At 42.1% G+C, this 15,051-nt stretch overlaps 1 protein-coding gene and 2 non-coding genes across 8 annotated transcripts in view; 2 read left to right on the forward strand and 1 right to left on the reverse strand.

Moving 5' to 3' along the window:
• The window catches only part of LOC133147034 (uncharacterized), a 127,337-nt gene extending 121,133 nt beyond the window's left edge, over positions 1–6,204 (forward strand). For 5 of the 6 annotated variants that reach the window (XR_009711486.1, XM_061271155.1, XM_061271157.1 and 2 more), the window contains 4 exons: positions 4,732–5,004; positions 5,065–5,174; positions 5,428–5,481; positions 5,555–6,204. The gene's annotated coding sequence lies outside the window, so the exon portion shown is untranslated. The remainder of the gene's footprint in view (positions 1–4,731; positions 5,005–5,064; positions 5,175–5,427; positions 5,482–5,554) is intronic. The other variant, XM_061271159.1, reaches the window with a different exon arrangement.
• Positions 6,205–12,088: 5,884 nt separating this feature from the next.
• Positions 12,089–12,279, reverse strand: LOC133147053 (U2 spliceosomal RNA). Its single transcript, XR_009711500.1, has one exon. It is a non-coding gene; the product is annotated as a U2 spliceosomal RNA (small nuclear RNA).
• Positions 12,280–14,634: 2,355 nt separating this feature from the next.
• Positions 14,635–14,707, forward strand: trnak-cuu (transfer RNA lysine (anticodon CUU)). The gene has a single exon. It is a non-coding gene; the product is annotated as a tRNA-Lys (tRNA).
• The last annotated feature ends 344 nt before the right edge of the window (positions 14,708–15,051 follow it).

Genomic DNA, 15,051 nt, shown 5'->3' on the forward strand with positions numbered 1-15,051 from the left:
TTTTAATTTTGCCTTACTGCACCAAAATAAACTGTTAAATATATCTTTAAGACGACCAAAAACAATCTATGTTCCTGCACAGACTCTTAAAAGTGGCACCCAAATGCCAGACTACAAATACTCCTTCACTCTCACATTTTTAATAAAACAGTCTACTTAGCTAAACACTGTCATCACCTACTAAATTAATGGCCTGCAAGTACAATGTTGTTGCTGTGGTCCCTCAAAACATGTGACTAAAATTTGGATAATTATTAACCCCCATCAATTGAGCAATTATCTCCTCACTATTTACAAGTTAGCCCCCCTCTCTTCTCTCACTTCTCCTCAACATTGTATCAATGTTGACGTCACAATCTGGCCAGGCCCGCACGTCCCGCTGGCCCCCACCCTTGCCGGTATGAGCCGAACGGGCCCCCTTTCTTGAACATTCTCTGATCCATCCCATCTTCCTCCTCACACGCCCGCAACCACACATGTGCACATAAACGCACACACTGCGAGCGCGCACACAACCGCACATACACACACGCATCCGCACGGCACGCACGCCAATACACAAAGTGCTCGCACAGAGCTCAGACGAACGACGACAGACTGACACAAACTTTTACAGAGATTACGCACATACACAGAACACACAGACAAAGGGATTCGAATCCATCTCTCATGTAGCTCACGATTTGCGCTTCCACATCAGCATACATTCCACTCAATCTCACTCCATTCATTCCTCTCATCACACACTCCCCCCAATTTGGTTGCACATTTTGGATATTTTAGCGGTCTGGTCTCTCACAGGAGGAACTGTTACCACCGGATACTTTTTGAGGAGGCCTCACTTCTCCTCGGGGATCTCACAAGCACCCCAGCTATTTGAATGCGGTCGTCACCGCACCCTTGTCCGCCACGACGAAGCACCAGGTCCCTGACCTATCCTTAGTACGCGCAAGTCCCTGACTTTACCGTACACGTTACACACGTAAGTTCCAAACTTATTCACCGTATATGTAACTTAATACACACGTAAGTTCCAAACTTATTTACCGTATATGTAACTTAACTTCTTGCACACCTTATTTGATCTGAACGACAGTCTCCTCTTAAATTTCCTCTTTCAATTTGCAGAATTTCGACATATAGTAACAGGTATCCTGCTTACCTTATCATTGATGAGCTCAGGGTTTAGGAGACGTCGTACCAGCTCAACGTTGTGCGCTTATTCCTTATTCCCAAACGGTACGCCGACCGGGAGACAGCTGTCCCAGACTAACTGTCCGATGACTTGGACACAGACCACGAGTTTGTCAATTACCCTTCTCTTGACATCACGTACGGGGTCACCAAGAAACTGTTAGGATACGGATTTTAGCTATTGATCTGACTCCAAATTATGATCAACACTTAACACAAAAATTGCTATGTTCTAATCCACACACTGGCGCACCTAACAATTTTGCGAGTTCGTTCTGTCAAAGAGAAGACCAGTAGATCAATCAGACCGAATTTACCAATTGTTTAATCTTGACAAAGCAAGCTAATACAGGCGCCTGGGTCTTGGGTCCTTAACACAAAAACTCGTGTGCCTTCGTGACCAGAAAAGACGACACATTCTTCCGGGTTGCTCAGTTTTAAAGAAACACAATATGAATATTCAAACATGCAAAAGATTGTGTGGTGATTGGTCGATGGTCTGTGGTCATCTCCTCCTCGTTTGGGTTTTCCCCTGCTCAGCACAGGTGTCTGGACCACAAAGACGAGTTGTTTTTCGCGTTCCCATCGGACTTGAGATATGCTCCCTTTCTGGACCTCCTGTTCCACAATACTTTGAAGAAAACAAATTCATGTAGCCTGCACATTCCTTTCCACTTATTAAGCAACCACACTACTACTAAAAATTATATTGATATGGTTATATGTGTCTAACGGAGCCTTAATCAAATGTGTTTGCAAACTGCCGAAAGTACATTTCCCTTTACTTTTAAGGAACACCACTTCATTAAAAGTTCCCTGTGTAGACATTGTTCAACAAATTCTGTTAAGGTGTCCGGTAAATAAAATAGACTTTTACGAACACAAAAGGTAAATAAAGAGTACACTCACCGAAGCGTTATTATTTGTGTTTTGGGCCATCCTGAGCTCTGACCGGAGCTTACCTTTGAACTTCACGACGTTCCTGTTTCGACGTCACATGACCAATGGAGCGTAACTTGATTGGCTGAACGTTGGATGATTGGCTGACGGCTCTTGCACTTCAAAATATTCCACAGGCCCATATAACGATATATAAATTATATATCAAATAACTATTATATAAGCAATAATGTTATCAAACCATCTGTGCACTCTAAATCATTACCGTTTTTTTCCGTGTATAGTGCGCAAAATTTAACTAATTTATTGTCCTAAAATCTGGGGTGCGTATTATACATGGGTACAAAAAAAATGTTTATTATTTTTTTTAAATGTTTTTTTTTTTTTTAATTTTTTTTTTTTTTTTAAAGAAAGTCATGGTACAACAAAACCAACAACAGGACTGACCGACAAAGTCGTGGAACAAAAAGACAGGGTGACATTACCAAAGACAGGAACAGAATGACAGTAACACATGCAATGATCCAACGGTGAGCGAGGGGCAGACAGGACTTAAATACAAAACACGTTACATCGATTGAGGTGACACAGGAAGAGAGGGGCGACGCGAACAGAAACTATGGCAACCTAGACACATAGCAAAACTGGGGACGAGACATGACAAATCTCCCCCCGAAATAAAACTCACCTTTCTTCTTGTTTGTTGTCAATCGCGCATCGCATTCAGCCATCCTGCCCAACACACTTAGTAAAATTCATAATTGACAACACATCGTTTGATGCGATGGTGCAATCCTTGATGGTGTGTTATTGTCAAATATTGTTTGTTTTTTAATCTCCATCGCGGACCGGACGTCATACGGAGGCCGCCATTACAGATGCACAGAACGGTTGCGCAAGACAGGTCAGCTATATAAAGAGCGAGAGTTCAGTTCTCCACCTATTAGTTTCAATTCACAGTTTAATTAGCAGTTTCAATCAGCAAATAACAAAATGCGTATTACAGGTAATATTTTATTTCACAACACTTTGCCTTGTTCCTTTCGTCTCTGCTGTTCACTTCAAACACGCTCCATACGACCGCAATGCTCTATTATCAGACGCTCGCTCGATCACCTGCTAGTTTGCTGTCTGTCACAATGTACCCTACACAAATCCGAAACATTTGTTGCGGCTCCGAGTCACGACGAGGGGCAAGTTTTGGTTTCCAAGGGTGTTTTTATTCCTCTTCAACGTCTCTCCCATACAGAGCCGCCTCTTTCCCGTGCGCGCACGGAGCGCGGTGGTGCGTTTAGGGGCAGTCGGAGAAATCAACGCCAACAAAAAAAATGACATCCAGCCTAGTTAAGACAATACCAAAGAATATAAAAATGGGACCCATTGCCTCCCTGCGTGTGTGACGATCATTGGGACTTAAAAAAAAATTATTTTTTTTTTTTAAAAAATTCATAAAAATTGGGTGCGTATTATACGTGGGTACAAGCTTTTTTTCCAGCATCAGCATGCCATTTTTAGGGTGCGTACTATACATGGGGGCGCACTATAGACGGAAAAAAACGGTAAATCCATCGATCAAATTCCTCGTCCTTTGTCAACATCGCCGCCCGTGCGCCCTGACGTCAGCCTCATAGTTATTCCACAGATCTACTATATAACTATATTGTAGCATCAACAAAGTTCAAGGAAAGACGTGGGTTTGGTAAAGGGCTCTTTATTTAACAAAACAAACTTACAGGCGTGTTGCGGCGTGGACTTCAAGCCACGGAAGTGGAAGAGAGCTCCATAGAATAGGACCGGGCGTGCGTAAAAGCCATGACCGACCCCCATCCACCGTCCTCGGACAGCCACCTGGCTGAGCGCCGGCCCTCGACTTCCATCCACGGAGGTGAAAGACAGCTCGGTAGAGTAGGACCGGGCGTGCGTAAAAGCATTGTTCCCCCCCCCCATCCACCGTCCCAGGACGAGTCGATCTTTGTCCTTTATGTGAACAACGGCGCGTCACTCGACGGAGCTCTCCTTCACCTCCGTGGATGGAAGTCGAGGGCCGGCGCTCAGCCGGGTGACTGTCCGAGGACGGTGGATGGGTCCACGCCGCCACACGCCTGTAAGTTTGTTTTGTTAAATAAAGAGCCGTTTGTTAACGCTACAATATAGTTATATAGTAGATCTGTGGAATAACGACGAGGCAGCGCGACGCTGCGTCAGCAGCGTGACGGTTGTTTACACAAAGGACAAAGATTGACTCGACGAGCTGCTGCTGACGCGACGTCGCGCTGCTATCGTTACTTGAAATTCAAATTACAATAATCCCTTGCTACATTGCGGTTCGTTTATCGCGGTTTCACTTTTTTTTTTTGGGAAAAAAAAACATATATAAGTCGCTCCTGAGTATAAGTCGCCCCCCCACCCAAACTATGAAAAAAAAAAGGCGATTTATACTCCGAAAATTACAGTAAATATTTACCGACCATGATCGATATTTTCTCGAAATGTGCCTATGTACAAGTTTTGAAAGCTAAAACAGGTATGCAGGTCACCAAAGCATTTAAAGATGTCTTATCAGTTAGCGGCACACCATTACGACTCCAGACAGTTTGGATTATGCAATTTCACGTGACATTTTGGTGTCTTTGTCAGGCTGTGGCCTTGTGCTTGGAGAAAGGCCAAAGAACGCAGGCGTCCGGTGCCCTCCGGTGGTTCGACGAGCACGTCGAATACCCGCCAAAAGTGGCAGCCAAACTCTCCAACATTGTGGCGCAGATGGACACCTACCACCCTTACCTCACCGTGTTCAGTTTCGATTGACTGCTGGAGGTGGTTCAGACCTTCCTGGACGCCTACCTGGCCAAGAATCCGACCGAGTTCCTTGCCAATGTTGGCACGCCCACCGCAGGCTTTTTTCTCACGAGGGTAATGCTTTGGAAAGGTATGTAATATGAGGAGAGCTGATTTTGATTGTCTATCTCTCAGCAAGCCGTCAAGAAGATCCAGTGTTCCCGCAGTACGGATGCCATAGACGCCGTGGCCACTGAAGACAAGTCTCTCTTGGAGAAGGTGGACCACGCGAGACTCGAGACAAAGTAAGAAATGATCCGCTCGTGTCGACTGACAGTTTCTACAAAACCAACTGTCATCCAGAATAAGTCATCATTGCCAGATAAATCATCCAGATACTAAAACCGCTACATTTGATTGCAGTCATAAATCTTAAATCATTCTTTTGCAAAATAACCCCCCAAGTTATCCCACTTGAATCGCTCTCAGAGGCTCAATTGGAACTCTACTTGACACGCCGCGTCACTTTGTAAAATGTTGCCTTTCACACTTTTGTAGGACAGAAGCAAATCTCCAAGTTAGCAAGAAGCTGCGAGTGTCCCTCCAATGGCAGTGAGTTGTGTCACTGAGCCTTTGTTTATTGCTATTTGGAATTCTCTTCCATGAGCACAAATGTCACCCACAGAGTTATTGTCCACTGACTTGTCGACTGATGCGGATAAGCAAAACGTGGAGGCCTTACAAGACACCACTCTCGCTGAAGTTGAGTATGGACTGCAAATGCTTTCAATACGCACCAAATTGTCATGACAGCCTAGCAAAGCTCTTATTGCATTCACATGAATACAAATAGCTATCCTAATCAGAGCAGAGCTTTTGTTACATCTCAAATATTGAGGAAGCTAAATGTCTCGCCCGTCAAGCATTTTGGACCACCTCCAACGTTTTTTTTCTACTTGCCCCCAAGACCGAAACGTAAGGTTCGCTCGGCAAAAAGCACCTCCGCCTCTGGCAGAAGACTGTTCTCCAGCAGTTAATTCTGTTTATTGGCTGTATTCTTCGGCGCAGGACTCAACGGTTTAGTTGGAGCGAGCAAGGGAGGGAGGATACGTGGTGGTCTTTTTCCAAACGTACTGATTTCTATATTGTAGAAATGGACGCACGAGCTGGATCTTAGGCTGTTGCAGGGCGTCCGCCGTCATGGCAAAGGCAAGTGGAGTCGCATCCTGCAGGATTATGACTTTGAGGGCCGCACCGGGGTGATGCTGAAAGACCTCTGGAGGATTCTGGAGAAGCTCCACAAAGTGAACTAAGAAGATCAAAGGGACAAGCCTACCTCGCTATGGGTGCTTTTTATTGTACATAGTTTGTGGTTTTTGTTATATTTGATTGTATTTTGTTAGGGCTCTTGAAAGATGTTTGTGCAGTTTCTGGCACATCGTGGTGTGCATTAATGCTGGTAGTAGAATGACGTGGCTGCAGAATGTCATGTCTCGATGTTCCCCCACCAAGAGCAAGTCCGTTCCTTGCTTCTTTTTTTTTTTTGCAGAATAAAAAATGTTCAAATAACAACCGGTGTTTGGCTCCATCTATTTTGTACTGTTTCTTCTGGGTTGGGTAACGGTGGCAGCAGCTTCAGCAGGGAAGTCTAGACTCAATTTCATACATTTATATTCCTTTATTTAATTTCTTGTCTCTCACAGTTTTATTATTAGTAGTAGTAGTCGTAGTTACGAGTCAGTAAAAGACAATCCAATTCACACTGCAACCACATGGCAGCGCAATAGGATGACTATACAAATAAACTTGACTGATAAACAAGCTACTGGAAGAAGAAGACAAAGTAAAGAAGAACTACAATAACCACAAGTCTTTCTGCGTTCGGCCCGCGGGCCAAATCCGGCCCCCGATCAGATTTCATATGGCCCGCAGCTTCGGTCTTATAATGTATTTATGGACCGCCTGCACTGTCAAACTGAATTAAAAAAAAAATAAAAAAATGAAACTTGAACCTGTAATTCCTCCTATTACCAAAGGGTGGCAGCGCCACCCCTCACCGCTCATTTCCGCCATGGTGACTGCAAAGAAAACGAGGACAGTTGACATTGAGGAACGTCGCGTTCAAGAGAAATGGGAAATACAATACTTCTTCGCTGAAAATCAAGGCAATTGTGTTTGTCTAATTTCGGGTGGGAGAGACGGTTGCCTTGTTTAAGGATTTCAACCTAAAGAGACACTCATAGACTAAACATGCTGACACATACGACAAGCTAACAGGGAGTAACCGCGCTGATAAAGTGAAGCAGCTCCAAGCTGAAATGGCATCACAGCAATTCTTCACACGGGGCTGTGAGTCAAAATTAAATAAAAATTAAATATTACGAAGTGGCCATGTTAATACTGTTGATGTTATAAACCTGTAGACATGACACAAACTATTACTTTCTGAAAGATATAGTAAATGACAAGAGCAAAACTCACTTGTTTTAAGTTTTAATAATAACAGACAAATTTGCATTACTTATAACTCCTGTTTAAAATGTTCATGAGGCAAAAATAATTTTAAACAGTTTGTTCAATGTTATCTGACTCTTCAGATATGAATGAAAGGCAGAATTTGTGTTTTTAGAGTTGTTCACATCTGCCTGAATGGCTTATATTTGGTTATTTTGTCATTTGAAAAATAAAGACAATTGTGACAATGAAATTTGTTTAACAACAGTGGGTATTTGCATGAAATTAAATGAGTTCAAAAATGTCTGAAAAAACTATTGGCCCCCGGGCCCCTTCACTTTATTAAATCTGGCCCTCGTTGCAAAAAGTTTGGACACGCCTGGACGAGAGGCTCGACTAGGGACAAGACCAGAACAGACCAGACCAAGACTAGAAACAAGAAGACGAGAGACGAGAACAATCCAACAGGGAGTGACACGCAGGCAGACTGTCAAGGATCGGATGGAGCAGGGCGACCAAATGCAGCTTGGACCAGCTTGGTTTATTCAGCAAAAAAAACTAATAGACTGGGCAAACTGACATGACTGAATGAAATAACAAAAGGACTAATCGACAGGGACGCGAAACAAAGGACATGAAGACATTAAGATAACAGGAACCAAAAGACATCAAGACAACAACACAATGATGCGAAGGGGCACGAGAGGCAGACAGGACTTATATAGGCGACAGGTAACAAGAGGCAGGTGAGGATAATCCAACTAATCATGGGCACACGGGAGGGGAGGGAGGGGCGAGCACACAGACAGAAACCATGACAACAGAGACACATAGTGGACGAGACGTGACACAGGAGGGACTTAAATACATGAGAGGTAACGAGAGGCAGGTGACGGCGATTACATAGATTGTGAGCAGAGACAAGAGGGGAGGGGCGAGCATACAAACACAAACCGAAACGATGACTTGAAAACAAGGAAAAAAAATGGTGACAGATCTTGACAAATACAGTGGCCAGCACACTGCACGGTAAACGCAGTCAAATGGCCCCCCAATTTGACGTTCAAATGACATTTTGAGGATTTGTCAGAAGCAAACGGTTTGCCAATACTTCATTGGATTGCAGTTGACAGACGTAAAAACACTTTCAATGTCACAAAGGCAATTTAATACAGGTGTGCACAAAAACTGTAATAAAAATGGCGGACATCTGCTCACCACATTGAGTTGTGATATAAAAAAGAAAAAGATTTTTCTCCCCCCCAAAAAAACCTCACCCTGTTTCATATTGTGAGATTGCTTTGCAGAGGCGATGAATTGAAGTGCATCAAATTGCCGAATTATGCCAACATTTTGTACTATTTCCCCACGTAATAATAAGCTCGAAAATATTAGAAACATTCTCGGGATGGTGTTGCGCGAGTCGTCGACACATCTACAATATCTCATTTAAAGCTTGCAAATGGAGCACCATTTGTTGTGTGAAGGCGATAGCCAGAAGTCACCAGTCACCAGAAGTGACCCAAAATTAACCGGAAGAGACCTCAGCTAAACCGGAAGTGCCCTATATTAAACCGGAAGTGACCCAAAACAAACCGGAAGTGACCTTATTTCAACACGAAGTGCCCTAAATAGCTACATTTGCGCTAACTTTTGCGATTAAACCCGTTTCAACATTTTAACCCTAAAAGTGAACCTCCTGAAGCCGTTTCGTTTTGTTCCAAATTTCAAAATATTTTGGCGCAATTGCTTTTTTTTTAAAATTCCCATTCATTCTCTATGGAGATTTAACATTTGCTCTATATAAATTTTTAAATTTGAAATTCAACCAAATTCTCTACAATTTTGTTTTTCGACTCTAATTTCTACATTTTTCAACCCATTACAACTTTCAGCTGTTCATCTTTTGCCTACCCATTCCACAACTTCCCACTTACCGAAAATTTCAAATTTGAAATTCAACCAAATTCTCCAAAATTTCGTTTTTCTACATTTCTCTACCAATTAAACTCATTCCAACTTTCAACTCTTCATCTTTTGCCTACCTATTCTACAACTTCCCACATACCAAAAATTCAATTAAATTTCAAATTTGAAGTTCAACCAAATTCTCCAAAATTCGGTTTTTCACTTCTAATTTCGACATTTTCAACCGATTCAACTCGTTTCAACATCATTCTGCAGCATTTCCCAAGTATTTATTCATCTTCTTCACCTTCACACGCAACTTCTTCAGGAATTGCAAATTGTAGTTGTGTGAAGGCGATGGCCTTCACACATATGTTATTCTACACCATTCACTTTATTATTACTATTGTGTGAAGGTGATGGCCTTCACACATATGTTATTCTACTCCATTCACTTTATTGTGTGAAGGCGATGGCCTTCACACATATGTTATTCTACTCCATTCACTTTATTGTGTGAAGGCGATGGCCATCACACATATGTTATTCTACACCATTCTCTATTATTGTGATTATTATTATTGTATGTTATTCTACACCATTTACTTTATTACCGTTTTTTTCCGTGTATAGTGCGCAAAATGTAACTAATTTATTGTCCTAAAATCCGGGGTGCGCATTATACATGGGTACAACATTTTTTTATTTTTTTCAATTTTTTTTTTTTTTTTTTTTTTTTTTAAGAAAGTCATGGTACAACAAAACAACAAAACCAACAACAGGACTGACCGACAAAGTCGTGGAACAAAAAGACAGGGTGACATTACCAAAGACAGGAACAGACACCACATCATGACAGTAACACGTGCAATGATCCGACGGTGAGCGAGGGGCAGACAGGACTTAAATACAAAACACGTTACATCGATTGAGGTGACACAGGAAGAGAGGGGCGACGCGAACAGAAACTATGGCAACCTAGACACATAGCAAAACTGGGGACGAGACATGACAAATCTCCCTCGAAATAAAACTTGAAATCACCTTTCTTCTTGTTTGTTGTCAATCGCGCATCGCATTCAGCCATCCTGCCCAACACACTTAGTAAAATTCATAATTGACGACACATCGTTTGATGCCATGGTGCAATCCTTGATGGTGTGTTATTGTCAAATATTGTTTGTTTTTTAATCTCCATCGCGGACCGGACGTCATACGGAGGCCGCCATTACAGATGCGCAGAACGGTTGCGCAAGACACGTCAGCTATATAAAGAGCGAGAGTTCAGTTCTCCACCTATTAGTTTCAATTCACAGTTTAATTAGCAGTTTCAATCAGCAAATAACTAAATGCGTATTACAGGTAATATTTTATTTCACAACACTTTGCCTTGTTCCTTTCGTCTCTGCTGTTCACTTCAAACACGCTCCATACGACCGCAATGCTCTCGTATCAGACGCTTGCTCGATCACCTGCTCGTTTGCTGTCTGTCACAATGTACCCTACACAAATCCGAAACATTTGTTGCGGCTCCGAGTCACGACGAGGGGCAAGTTTTGGTTTCCAAGGGTGTTTTTATTCCTCTTCAACGTCTCTCCCATACAGAGCCGCCTTTTTCACGTCCGCACGCCTTTTTCACATGCGCGCACGGAGCGCGGTGGTGCGTTTAGGGGCAGTCGGAGAAATCAACGCCAACAAAAAAAATTGCATCCAGCCTAGTTAAGACCATACCAAAGACTATAAAAATGGGACCCATTGCCTCCCTGCGTGTGTGACGATCATTGGGACTTAAAAAAAAAAAAGAAAAATAATTTAAAAAAAAATCATAAAAATTGGGTGCGTATTATACATGGGTACAGGCTTTTTTCCAGCATCAGCATGCCATTGTTAGGGTGCGTATTATACATGGGGGCGCACTATACACGGAAAAAAACGGTATTATTATTGTGTGAAAGCCATCGCCTTCACACAATAATAATAATTATTATTATTATAATTATTGTTAATAATTAATTAATAATTGTATAATTATTTATTCACTGTTTGTGCATTCTTGTTTTTATTTGTTTGTGTTGTTTACTTGTATGTATATTGTGTACTATGTCTTGTCACCGTGGGATAGTGGGAACATAATTTCGATTTCTTTGTGTGTCTTGGCATGTGAAGTAATTGACAATAAAGCAGACTTTGACTTTGACTTTGAATAATAAAGTGAATGGTGTAGAATAACATGTGTGAAGGCCATCGCCTTCACACAATAATAATAAAGTGAATGGTGTAGAATAACACAAGGCCATCGCCTTCACACAATAATAATAATAATAGAGAATGGTGTAGAATAACATGTGTGAAGGCCATCGCCTTCACACAACTAGAAAATGCAATTTCTGGAGAAATTGCGTGTGAAGGCGAAGACCACGAATGGGCCTTCACACAATAATAAAGTGAATGGTGTAGAATAACATAGTATCTGCAAAAACATGCCCATCAGGCATTGCCTCTTTTAACCTGAGAACCCTAGAACTACGAATTTGTATTTATTGAAAACCTCCGACATTACCACTGAATAATATATTTTTATTCTGAACAAGTTTAGAAAATGACATTTTCTTTGAAATTTTGAGAATAAGAATTGTAATGAAAATTCTTGAAACAATGATAGGAAAATCTCAAGCAAAGAAACACATTTAATTATATTTTAGAACGGTTATCTAAATTCTTGCTGCCTCTCAAGCCGAAACGTCTTACATTTAGATCAGACCCCATCAAGTCATAATTGACTGCCTAACCCTGTAAGAATGAAGCGAACAGATTGAAATGGTATTCTTTCATATTGAACTATCGATTTGACCAGGAGAGGGGGTGCACCGTGTCTGGAGGTACTGCAATATCAGGTCGATGCGTGGAGTAGACGGGGCAAGCCCCTTTTCCATCTCCCAATTCCAAAATTGTATGTAATATGTGGTCTCCAGATAGGGTGTGTATTAGAAATTAACCTGATAAGAACAGATACTACACTTGATCTTAGCCAAAAGGCCGAGAAGCGATAACCAGAAATCAGTCTGAGGCAACGACTTAAATAAAGAGACGACCAATTCAAGTTACGGTTACATATATCGACTGATGCTAATGACACATACTGACCCCTGTGAATTCCCCAAATGTGGGAATCTCGACGGCATAATTTCTGCTAGTGGGGGATTGCGTTCTTTCTGTTTAAAACAAAACTTTTGCGCAGTAGTACGCACACGGAGTTTAGGTCTACAGTGCTGTGACACACTGAACGCTTTTGAGTAGTGATGGACACATGAGGCTTCGTTGGTGTAACTGCCGAAGTCGAAGCAGTTGTGTCTTTCGCCGCTGGGCGGAGCTGTTGCGACTCTGGCGAAGCTTCTAGTTTTGTGTGAATTTATTTTTGTTCCTTGTTATTTGTATATAGTTTGTAGCACTGTCTTGTTGATATTAAATTGTGATAGACACTGGGGGTAAGTTAGACTTCGAGGGCACTTCCTGTTTCCGGGAAAGAAGCGGGAAGATGACGTGATGCAACATCACAATACTAAACGGCCGACCTCGGATGTGTCATCACGAAGCTTCTAAGTTAAAACAGTAAAGTACCTAGTTGTTCACTGGCAGGCCAAAGTGTATGTTTTCCTTTTCCTTTTTTTAATTCAAGTGTATGTTTTGGAAATCTAAGTATATCTTTGTGTTGTCACCAGTTCTACGGTGTGGCTGTCATGTCAACAAATTAAGATCACAGTAAACATCTGTAACAAAGAACTCTCATCTCTTTAGTGAAGAAACTGGCACACTTGGGATTTGAGGCTTTCCCACCAAACGGTTTGCAAATAGGTTCATTTCTCGAGGCTTCATGTGCACACAAACCCCCCTGCTGGTCAAAAAGAGTAATTTATTCCAATAATGAGAATTACGTTCAACTTCACAAACAGAAAACTTTATTCTATTCTGAGCAACCTAGTATCTTCTGAAATTGACAATGATTTTACTGTGGACTATAGAAAACAGCGCCCCGTGTGAGGGTCGAGCTCACAACCTTCAGATTTTAAGACTGATGCACGACCACTTGCACTAACAAGGTAATATGTCAATTGCATTACAATTCTCTTTTACGGTAAATTGAATAATCTACAGGCCATTTATGTCAGTAACAATTGTGAACTTCACTTGGCAGGCTCCAGTCGTCAGAAGTCGTTGCCATGTTTCACTTGGTACAGTCTTTCATATGGCTATGTGGCCTAATGGATAAGGCGTCTGAGTTTGGATCTGAAGCTTGAGGGTTGAAGTCCCTTCATGGTCAATTTAATATAATTCATATGAAATTAATGACTTTATTTGAGTCTGAACAAACTCTTGTATACTGTCAGAAAGGGTTTTGGTTTCTGATTTCTTTTTTTGTTGTTGTTGGAAAAAATATACTTTTTATCATTGGATTCTATGTATCTACTTATGTGTGCAAGATTCTCCGCAACATGTGATAGTTTGGCCTCGTGATAATGTCTTGGGAGCAGATGGCTGGCTAAGGAGCTCATGTGTGGAGTTACGAGCCGCGCTATACAATGGGCCCATAGTTAGCTATCCATGTACATATCATGAGGTTGTCATGGGATGGCTGAAGCAGACAAACGTCTTATTTAAGTAGAAGTCATGAGAACTCCAACAGAGGTATCTATCCCATGAGCACCAAGACTACGTCTTTTGTCTAGCTAAAGTCATGGGACGACCATACCGCTTCTGTCCTAATAGTCTCGCTGTTGCGCGGTGGTCATGAGATGTAATTGTGGAATGTCCTTCCCGTCTAAAGAAGCTATGCATTCATGTACATGTACACTTGCCCCTTTGTTTGTTCCTCAATAAAAGGCACGACCAAACTGAAGGAAGGGCGCAGATCCCAACCACACTCGTTGTGTCTGGGATTGAGCCCATCTGAAGATGATCGTTCGCCAAAAAGGAGATATCCTGCCTCTGTGAGATTCTTTTCAGAAAAATGTTGTGAACCCAACAGTTGTGCTGACTCCCCCCCAATATCCGTTTTCAGTGCAACAAAGGGACAAAAACCAAAAGAAAAAATGCTTTCTCTGTTATACACTACGGCCAGCGTTTCCAACTAGGGCTAGGGTTTCCAACTAGGGTTCCAACTCCGGGTAGGGTTTCAAACTAGTAATTCCAACTGGGGCAAGGGCTCCCAATTAGGGTTTCCAACTTGGGCTGGGGTTTCCAACTAGAGACAACATTGGACAGCTGCCACTTGTTGGGAACCTTTAAATGTTTAGTCTTATCAACGAATGTGTTTCAGAGGCTAGATTTAAAACGTGTCTGCTGGTTTTCGTGAACCAAACCTGTTAAAAAAAAAGTGAAAGAATGAAACAATTCCCAATAGAAGAAGCCTGGTTAGCTCAGTTGGTAGAGCATGAGACTCTTAATCTCAGGGTTGTGGGTTCAAGCCCCACGTTGGGCGTCCCAGCTTCACCGTGATTGATTTGGCTAATGCCTTCTTCTGCCTCCCGCTTTCCCCGTCAGTGCGGCACGTGTTTTCATTCACTTACAAAGGGATGAAATTACAATACACTCGCATGCCGCAGGGATTCAAAAATTTGCCGGGATTGTTCGATCAGGTCCTCAAAGAACTCCTCGAACCATGCCAAATGCCGGATGGCACATTGTTGTTGCAATATGTCGATGATTTGTTGATTGCAGCAAAAGACGGAACAAAGAAAGTGTTGTTGTGGTTAGGGGAGAAAGGGTTCAAGGTGTCAAGAAAGAAACTGCAATCTGTCGCCAACAGGTCACTTTTCTGGAACG

The sequence above is a fragment of the Syngnathus typhle genome, unplaced genomic scaffold (genome assembly GCF_033458585.1).
Source record: "Syngnathus typhle isolate RoL2023-S1 ecotype Sweden unplaced genomic scaffold, RoL_Styp_1.0 HiC_scaffold_27, whole genome shotgun sequence".
In the NCBI taxonomy this organism is placed as follows: domain Eukaryota; kingdom Metazoa; phylum Chordata; class Actinopteri; order Syngnathiformes; family Syngnathidae; genus Syngnathus; species Syngnathus typhle.